Here is an 11,219-nt window from a genome sequence, read left to right as displayed (position 1 = left end):
TGAAACTCAGCCTGAGTTTCAAGCTAGTTGAGCAGCCAGTAGTCACAAGGGGAAAGAGATTGTGTGAAACAAAGAGAGAGTACTGAATTACTTCTTTTGTGTAAGAGAGAGTTCAGAAAATGATTCCGTCCTCTGCTAAAGAGAGGGTAGAGTATATATAGTCTTCAAATAAGTGAAAAATAAGGTGACACATATAGACTGATTATAATTATAGAAAGAAAACCTATTAGAATCAATTAAAACTCAAATTGCCTTCAATTAGGGAGTCACAGCTCAAACGGTAAAGAAAAATGCATCAAATAAGGAAGGTACAACATAATTACAAGTAAGGAAAGTAAATAAGCATATAGTGTGCATATAAACAGACTGATTTTGAAAGCAATTAGTTAAGGAAAATCACGGGTGAGATGGAAAATCACAGGGAATCATCCTTAAGTAAGGAAAGCATCTCACAATCAAGGAAACAATTCAAATCAGTGGAGCATCTCCAAGGAAATCATATACGGATAATCAGGGATTCAAAGAGATGCACAGAATTATTTAGAATAACAATTAGACCTATAAACACAATAGGTGTGAAAATCAGAGAACACTAAGCGAGAAGATCACAGTTTCAACACAAGACAGGAGCCCTAATAGAAACTTAAAGCATGGAACTCAGATTAACCAGAAAACCACACAAACAATCTCATAACACAAACACAAACAAATAATACAGGCATAAGCACATAATACTCAAAAAGAAGCAGAAGGTATAGTGATTTTTGTAAGGGGTTCGGAAACCCTAGCTTTTGAGAAAAGAACAAAACGTTTAAAATTTGAGAATCAGGCAGAAGGTAGTGTAAAACACAAAAGGATAAGTTAAAAATGCTTTAAAAAGATAGAGATCGAGAGACTTAGGCGTAAATTAGGGTTTTTTGCAATAAATCGGTGAGGTAAGGAACCTGGCTGTGAAACTCGTTAATAATGGCGTTCATAGTGCCATCGGACTGAAAACCATTGGAGAAAAGTACGGAGATAAGCCAAGCAAGGCTTCTAGTGACCATCTTGCATGGTGGAAGTCTCTGGAGCCTCAAAACTTAGAGAAGATCAGCGAGACACAGCTCCATGGCGACTGATGGTCGAGAGAAGTGAGGACGGAGCATGGCCGGAGAGACGATGAAGCTCGTCGGAGAAGGAGGAGGGAACCAGAGGGTTCTAGAGAGAAGGAGGAGACCAAGAGACCAAGAGAGAGACCGGTCTCTATGAGAAATGAGGGGTCAAAGGGGGGGTCGTTTGATTTAATTTGGGAAATAGAATCTGGGCCGTTGATCTCATTTGATCAATGGCTCAGATCAGATCAAGGCTGGATTGGGTAAATTAATTGGGTATGGGTCGGGTAATCTAGGAATACGGGTTGGGGTTGAAATTGAGGGTGCAATTTGGGCTATAATTGAAATAAATAGGGACTGCAATTTAAATAGCCAATTTTCCCCGTTTTAATTTTATAAAAATAGTAATTATGTTTAAAAAATCAAATTAAAAATACAGAGTTAATAAGCAATGCATAAGTATTAATTTAAAAATATTAGAAATGATTTTGTGATTACGAATGCTATTAAATCGAGAAATAGACTAAAATTGCAATTTCATGCAATTTTAGTTTAAAAATACCAAATGGACTTGTAAAATTATGCAAAAATCATGTAAATTATATTTTGTGTAAATGCGAGAATAAAATAAATTATTCGCCAAAATGACAAGTTTTTGGGAATAATTATTGGTTTTTATAGTGCAAAATAGGCCATAAATTGGTTTTAAAAATCTTTAAAAATTTGGGAAAATACAAAGCCTTTGGGCATGCTTGTATATGCATACATATGCTATTTTGAAAGTATTTTGAGTATAAAAATATATAGGGATAAATTGGGTATCAACAGGGGCTCGGCAAGAACCTACAAGGAATCGCTAAGCCTATAAAACTCAAGAAGCATGACACTACCTTCGGTTTGGGATATGACTACACCTGGGAAGAATTCAACAACTGGTCGCCATCATGGCGTGGTCCTTACTATCCCCTGGAGCAGCCAATACCGTGTCTGGAGCAGACTTTCAACAGGCCGACAATGTTTATGGGTCAGACGAAGAAGAAGCACTTGCAGTGGTGAAGAATTTGTTCCTAGAAGACAATGACATGGACTGTTGTGCTGTTCTCGAAGAGTAGGGGGAGGAAGGCCCTTCCATACAGGCTGTAAGCAGAGGGGCACACCTCAATAACTAGACCATCAGGACAAACAGAGCCCGACGAGCCTCGGGGTAGCAAGGCTGAAACAAGCATCATGCACTGTTTTTATTTACTAAATGATTTTCTTTTCGCATTTTTCAATTCCCGCAATAAGATCTCCAATGTTTAAAATGGTTATGCAATTTATTAAAGCATTTTGACTTTTCTTATGAATCACCACTCATTATTATTTTTCTCTCATTACTTTACATATATAGCATTACTATTACTTATCTTGATGAACCAATAACTGTGACATGCAATGAGACAACGTAACAAACGGACATTGATTCAGAGGAAGATGAAATACCTGACGAGATTGTCAAAGAAGTTGAGAATTTTGAGAACAGACCTAAGTCCAACCTGGACGAGACCAAAATTGTTAACTTGGGAGATGCAGAAAACATCAAGGAAATATGAATCAGCGTTCACCTATCACCATCAGAAAAGAAATAATACACGAAATTTCTAAAGGAATATGAGGACATATTCGCCTGGTCAGATGATGACATGGCTGGTCTGAGTACATCCATTGTGGCGCATAAACTACCAACCGATCTGACATGTCCGCCGGTAAAGCAAAAGCTCAGAAAGTTCAAACCTGACATGAGTTTGAAAATCAAGGAAGAAGTCACTAAGCAGGTCAAAGCTAAGGTTCTTAGGGTAGTAGAATACCCGACATAGTTAGCCAACATCGTTCCAGTGCCAAAGAAGGATGGGAAGGTCAGAGTCTATGTCGACTACCTGGATCTCCACCGGTCCAGTCCGAAAGACGACTTCCCTTTGCCGAACATACACATCTTAATTGATAATTGCGCCAAGCATGAGATGCAGTCATTTGTAGATTGCTTCGCTGGTTATCATCAGATCTGGATGGACAAAGAAGATGTAGAGAAAATGGCTTTTATTATGCCATGGGGAATGTACTGTTACAAGATGATGTCGTAGCCTAAAGAATGCAGGGGCCATCTATATGAGGGCAATGACTACCACAAGGAGATAGAGGTATATGTAGATGATGTTATCATCAAGTCCAAGAAGGCCATTGACCACATGAAATATTTGAGGATGTTCTTCAATAGATTATGGATGTACAGCCTGAAACTGAACCCCGTGAAGTGCGCATTTGGGGTTCTTGCTGGGAAATTGCTTGGGTTTATTGTTAGCCGCCAAGGGATAGAACTGGATCCATCAAAAGTCAAAACCATTCAAGAACTTCCACCGCCAAAGAACAAGAAGGATGTGATGAGCTTCTTGGGGAGACTTAACTACATCAGCCAGTTCATAGCACAGTCTACAATTATCTGTGAGCCAATCTTTAAGATGTGGAATAAGCACGATGCTACCAAATGGACCGATGACTACCAAAAGGCCTTCGATAGAATCAAAGAGTACATGTCAACACCACCAGTTTTAGTCCCGCCCGAGCCAGGTAGACCCCTATTACTCTACCTTGCAGTATTGGATGGAGCTTTTGGTTTCATACTAATGTAGCATGATGGAACAGGGAGGAAAGAACAAGTCATTTATTACCTCAGTAAGAAGTTCACCCTGTACGAGGCCCGGTATTCTCTATTAGAACGCACCTGTTGTGCTTTGACCTAGGTAGCTCAGAAGCTGAGGCATTACTTCTGTTCCTATACTACATATCTCCTATCAAGGATGGACCCCTTTAAGTACATCTTTCAGAAGCCCACGCCCACTAGCAAGCTAGCCAAATGGAAAATCATGTTAAGTGAGTTCGATATTGTTTACGTAACTCAGAAAGCTGTCAAGGGACAAGCACTGGCAGACCACCTTGCTGAGAATCCCGTGGATGGAGAATATGAACCACTGAAAACGTATTTTCTTGACGAAGAGGTATCATTCATAGGAGAAGATATTGCAGAATCCTATGACGGTTGGAGTGTTCTTCGATGGAGCAGCAAATTTCAAAGGAGTTGGCATAGGAGCAGTCCTAGTATCAGAAACCGGTCAGCATTATCCAGTGTCCGCCAAACTCAGGTTCCCGTGCACCAACAATATGGCCGAGTACGAAGCCTACATCTTAGGGCTCAAGATGGCCATTGACATGAACATTCAAGAATTCCTAGTGATTGGAGATTCAGACCTACTCATACATCAGGTACATGAAGAATGGGCAACCAAGAACTCTAAGATACTCCCGTATCTACATCATGTACAGGAACTGAGGAAAAAGTTCACGAAGATGGAGTTCCAACATGTTCCCAGAGTCCAGAATGAGTTCGCCGATGCATTGGCTACCCTGTCATCTATGATACTACATCCAGACAAAAATTTCATTGACCCCATTCTAGTAAAGATCCATGATCAGCCACCTTACTATGCCCATGTTAAAGAAGAAGCAGACGGAAAGCCTTGGTTTCATGATATCAAGGAATATTTGGCAAAAGGAGAGTACCCAGAGCATGCAAATCCTGCTCAGAAATGCACACTTCGGAGATTGTCCAACAACTTCTTTCACAGCGGAGGAATCCTGTATAGGAGGACTCCTGATTTGGGACTATTAAGGTGTGTCGACGAACACTACTAAAAAACCAGGGTTTAGCGACGAACAAAATCTGTAGCTAAACAGAAAAATCCGTCGCTAATCTCATTTAGAGACGGATTAGCGACGGATTATCAAAAGATTCTTCTAGCAACGAGCATTTTAGCGACAGATTAGCGACGACGTTCGTAGCTAAATCCAGTTTTTTTTGTAGTGGAAAAGGAAGCATCCATGCTACTAGAGGAAATTCATGCTGGGACCTGAAGTCCACGTATGAATGGTTTTGTCTTAGCAAAGAAGATACTCCGAGCCGGTTACTTTTGGATGACTATGGAGACGGATAGCATCCAGTATGTCCGAAAATGCCATATGCTGCTAGATACATGCAGACATGATAAAGGTACCTCCAAATGAGCTCAATGCAATGAGCTCGCCATGGCCGTTCGCTGCCTTGGGAATGGATGTTATCGGACCAATCGAGCTGCCGCTTCAAACGGGCACAGGTTTATCCTATTAGCAATCGACTATTTCACTAAATGGATTGAAGCAGCATCTTACAGAGTAGTAACTACGAAAGTCGTGGTAGAATTTGTCCGCGACCGCATTGTTTGTCGATTTGGGATTCCATAGTCGATCATTACTGATAATGGCTCCAACCTTAATAGTGACTTGATGAAAGCTATGTGTGAAACCTTCAGGATCAAACACAAGAATTCAACAGCCTATAGGCCTCAGATGAATGGAGCTATAGAGGATGCCAACAAGAATATCAAGAAGATATTGAGGAAAATGATAGAGAAGCATAAACAGTGGCACGAGAAGTTATCATTTTCTCTATTAGGGTATCGCACCATAGTCTGCACATCAACCGGGGAAACCCCCTATATGCTAGTTTACGGTTCAGAGGTTGTCATTCCCACAGAAGTAGAAATTCCTTCTCTAAGGATCATAGAAGAAGCTGGGCATGATGACACAGAGTGGGTAAAAAGTTGTTATGAACAACTAGTCCTCATAGACGGAAAGAGTATGAATGCAGTTTGCCATGGTCAACTCTATTAGAACAGAATGTCCAGAGCCTTCAACAAAAGAGTCAAGCTAAGATAGTTCACACTGGGGCAGCTGGTGTTAAAGAAAATTTTTCCGCATCAAGATGAAGCCAAGGGGAAATTCTCTCCCAACTAGGAGGGTCCATACATGGTTCACCGGGTTCTGACAGGATGAGCCCTCATACTTGCAGAAATGGATGGTGAAGTCTGGCCAAGGCCAATTAACTCAGATGCAGTCAAGCGTTACTATGTGTAATCTTTATGCTTCCCTTATATGATGTAAATTGAACTATGCCTAACCTGATTCCCGTTTAAGAGGGGATACATAGGCAGCCCTGTGGGTTCGGTCACAATGCAACAAAAAAATTCATTTCCCCCACAATTGGAAACTAGGGCAGAATTTTGAGGAGGACCCTTAAAATTCCGAAGTAATTTCATCCAATCGCCATGAGCAGCAGTCAGAAACTTCAACTCATCAAACTGGGGCAGAATTTTCAGGGGGACCCCCAAAATTCCATAGCTAGAGAGCTTGCAATGTCCCGAGCCACGTCACAATCGTCGGTTCATCTAAAAGCAATTTCTTAATTATACATTTATGTCATATATTTACGAAACCATGCCTGTTTATTACTGAAATTGCTTTGTTTAGCAACACTACCCCAATGATACGTACAGTATCACCAGATCAAAGCCGAGCAGGACAAGTAAAGCCAGCGAGGATACGAGCTAACCTCCCCCTCTACAAAACTCACAATTTTTCTTTGGATACAGGCACCAGGATTGCAAAATCAGTAAACATACTATACACTCATGGACAAACATTATTCAGGAACATGACTCTCCAAACCGTTACACTCGCAAACATTTGATATCAACATACACCAGTGACGTTCCGTCTATCATAATGCTCTCAGTAATCAAGACATTGCAATCTACTATCAGCTAAGAAAACTCTACTATCATTCGTTATTTCACTTTTGCATAAGGCTACCATTCTGCCTTCCGAGACTAAATTTGTCTCCATCTGCACTCTTGCATAAGGCTACCATTCTGCCTTCCGAGGTTGAGCTCTACCTCCATCTACATTTGCATTGCATAAGGCTACTATTTTGCCTTCTAACTTGCATAAGGCTACTATTCTTCCTTCCGGGACTAAACATTATCTCCATCTGCACTCCTGCATAAGGCTACCATTCTGCCTTCTGAGGTTAAGCTCTACCTCCATCTGCATTGGCATTGCATAAGGCTTTTGTTCTGCCTTCCAACTTGCATAAGGCTACCATTCTGCCTTCTGAGGTTAAGCTCTACCTCTCTCCGCATTTGCATCTTTGCATAAGGCTAGCATTCTGCCTTCTGAGGCTAAGCTCTGCCTCCAATTTTCTTCGGAACTAAGCACTATTTCAAGCATCGTTTATTTCATTTCTATTACGGGCTAAGCTCTGCCCTTCAATGCGCAAGACTAAGCTCTGTCTTGTCCACATCATGGTACTCCATCTCAGGGGCTGAAAAGATAGCCTCATACTGCATCTCATGTGCTGAAAGATCGCCTCATACTACATCTCATGGGCTGAAAGATTGCCTCATACTGCATCTCATAGGCTGAAAGATCGCCAAATTATCCAAAGGCGTCATCGTTCGGAGGCACCATCTTCATAGCCCGAGAAAAACATGTCATGGCCTAAGGATCCTTTTCAATATTTTGCTTATAATTATTCAAAGGCACCATAGTTCGGAGGCACCATCCTCATAGCCCGAGAGCATCATTTCATGGCCTGCGAATCCTTTATCATACGCTTCATGGACCAGGACGTCATGGTCTAAGGACGCCATCCTAACCATCCAAAGATAACATTCATGGTCCGACGGGAATTTGCATCATGTTTAAATTTATCGCGATATAAGCTTGTTCAAATTTATTTAGTATTTTTAAGCTAAATTGCATATAATTGCACTACTAGCCCTTTTAAGATTTAATTGTGTTTTATATTCATAAAATTAAGTCCTGTATTTTTAAATTATTAATAATATGTTATAAATCATTTTAGGAATTTCAATTTATTTTCAAAAATTAATTTACTATTTTTTATAATTTTAAAAGGGGAAAATTGTTTATTTAAATAATAGCGCAATTACATTTCAATTTTAGCCTAAATCTGACCCCAAATTAACTCAATTTCCCACCCAATTCTCATTCAAACCCGACCCCTAACCCAATTAAACGACCCAACCTTGATTCCCCTACCTACCCTCTTTAATCCAGGTCGTTGATCATTCATATCAACGGCCAATATTCGCCCTTACCATTTTTAACCTTAAACAACCCCTTACCCTAACTAATTCTTCACCAAACGCCGCCCTTAAATCCCTCTTCTCTCTATTCTCTCTGAAACCTCACATGAACCCTAACCGCCGCCATCTAACTCCACCCTAATCTACCTCAACCCCTGCATAATCCATGGCCTCTCATATCCATTGGAGATGTGTATTGGCCTCCTATGGCTCCTGGGTGTTTGTTTCCGTAGTTTCATGGCCAAACCTCAAGGGAATCTGTCCAGTCCTTGCTCGACTTCTGTTCATGGCCTTTCTCCGGCCATCCATGACCTTTCTCCAGCCATTCATGGCCTTTCAAGGAAGATCCTTGACTTTCCTGATTAGATCGGTAACTTTCAAGGTCTTTCTCACCTTTTCTGCATTTTCTGAAACCCTAATCTTTAAGATCTTTCATTTTTCTTCAGATATACCTTAGATCTGTGCTTACTATGAACTTCTTAAGTGTTTTTTCTCAAAGATTCTCTGATTTTCTTTCAAAGCTACTCTTCACTTTTCAACGATTAGGGTTTTCCTTTAAGTTTTTTTTTAAAAAAGATCTCTTCTCTGATTTTAGCGTCGTTTGTGATTTTGCTATGTTTGAAATGATTTGCTCATGTTGTTCCTCTATCTATTTCAGCATGTTAAAAAACCAAGTTCCTCTTAGTTCTGAAATTGTTTGCCTAAATGTGTACTTGTTCTTTGTTTCTGACTCTCTTTTCCTTGTCTGACATGTTTGATTTTGGGTTCGTACCATCTCTTAAACTTGACTACTATCGAAGCCCTAATTTCTTAGAAGGGGTTTTCACACCTATTACTATTGTGAGACCTTTACCTTTTTCTGACCCTCTTTACCTGTTATTATGATCTTCTTCACTGTTAATTCTATGTGACTACTTGACCTACTTGACTACTGTGCTTCGAATATTTTCCTTACTACTGAATCCTATGTTATTTCTGCCACTGTTGTATGTTTGTGTAATCTCTTTTGTCATTGTGTTTGGCCTCGCATGTCTGATGCTTCTGTTCACTCTATTTATATACTGAAGTGCAGAATCATATTTCTTCCTTGATTGATCTTGATCTTGTTACTGATTGCAAAAAGCTTTTCTTTTAGGAACCCTAATTTTACTCGCCCGTTTAAATTAATTGATTCCTTTCCTTTGCTCTGATCTTTTACCTTGCTGAATTCTTTGCCAAAATAAGCTTATTTTGTACTTAGACTTGATTGTTTATTTCATACTTTTACTGCCCCCTTATATGGCAATAATCATTTTGTCCCCAAATTGATTTTTTCTTTAATTAAACCTGCTACTACCCTTTGAATAGTGATTCCTTAATTAAAGGGAATCATTTGTGGTAATTGATTCTGACTTGTGATTGTTTCCATGTTTGTGTTAAGACTTTACTTATTACCTTATTCTTCACTCATTTTCAAAAATTTATAAATACCCTGTACCCCCTATTCTTTTAAGGATACGAACAATTGAGTTCAAGAACACACACTTACACTCAAAACATTCTTTCTTTTCTCTACTACTACTTGTGTTACTGCTTTGTCTAGACGGCTGAAAGCCAAAGCTAGACCATGGAATCTTGCTTATTTCTTTCTTTCTGCACTTTCCTTCTCTACTGGTATGTCCTAGTTAATCTTCAAGCATCAACAACAACATGTTTCTTTAGTTGTTTCAGTTTCCTTCACTCTTGCCTGCTTCTGGTTATGTTTATGCAATCAAGTTACATTACTAAGCATGCTGTAATCTGCTCCCTCCCCTTCTAAATTAATGTTTTCCCTTATGTATGTACTCTGTTAGTCGCTTGTTATGTGATTTGCTGACTTATGAATCCCAAACCCCCATATTCCCCTATGTGTTTGTGTTCTCTGGATGGTTTGTAGGCATGCCAGTATCATCTATTGTTATACATGACCAAACCTGACCCTTTCTGGGGTCATATGCTTCATGCATTGTAATCCCAAAACCCCTGACCCCTTTGTGTAACTGTTGATTCTGTGTAGCTTGAGTTTTATTACTACTATTTTCAAATCGTCCTTACAACTTACTATTTTCAACCCAGTTTTAAATAAATCTCTGTATTTTGCACATCCACTATATTCTTAGAACCTAGGTTCTGCCTCTCTTGTATAGGCCTTGCATTGGGACCCTTGAGCTCCCTCTGAACTTGGACACATAAGGGTTGACTCTTCCACACTGCATTCATCTCTATCTAGTTATGCAAACCTGGGTGTAAGCGCTGCCTGGGGTCCCTTGGGACCCTTAGGGAACTTTGACACACTCAGGTCTGAGAAAGGCTTTGAAACAAGTGGCATTTGAGGTGGTTTATTCCATAACTCAGAGATGAAGTCAGAATAAAGCTTCCTATGGTTGTAACTTCCTATTTTACACTTTTCTGATGTAATTCAGTATTTGGTATGTAATAATTTGTAACAAATATTGGGGGCTGGCTAGTGAAAAGGGATGGGGTAATTATGTATGTTTTAGCTATTTAGAAGGGTAGAGAACATGACTATAGGATCTGTTCTGTTTTAATTCAAGTTCTGCATGCTTTATTTTCATACATATAGAGATCATGCCTATATGATCTAAAACCAGTATAGTTAAAATCAGTTTGACTCATACTGTTCTGAATCAGTTTAAACAACCTACTGCTTTTATTAATACGGTCAAGAAAACATGCCTATAGGATCTAAATCGCCTGTTTAAATTAACCACTGCTCTGCTACATTCTTAATCAGTGATAGATATCATGCTTTTAGGACATTACCAATACACACTTAGGCAAGTCTTAGGTAATTGCTTAATATAACTAGATTCGCCTTTGTTTAATTAGCAACTGCTACAACCAGCAAGCAGGTCTAATTCGGACTTCTTATCTGAGTTATGTAATAAATATGGTCTGCTTCAACAATTAAAACACGTTGCCTTAGTACTTTAAATTCTGACCCTAACTGTGTTTAAGTCATGCCATTTATGTGCATTGTCTGCGAAGGTATATATGATTCTCTTATTTGTTCATATGTTTTCCCTAATATGCAGTCCTATGTATTTGTATGTCTCCTTAGCCTTTTTACCTT

The sequence above is a fragment of the Nicotiana sylvestris genome, chromosome 2 (genome assembly GCF_000393655.2).
Source record: "Nicotiana sylvestris chromosome 2, ASM39365v2, whole genome shotgun sequence".
Classification (NCBI taxonomy): Eukaryota; Viridiplantae; Streptophyta; class Magnoliopsida; order Solanales; family Solanaceae; genus Nicotiana; species Nicotiana sylvestris.
This window is presented reverse-complemented; position numbering follows the sequence as displayed.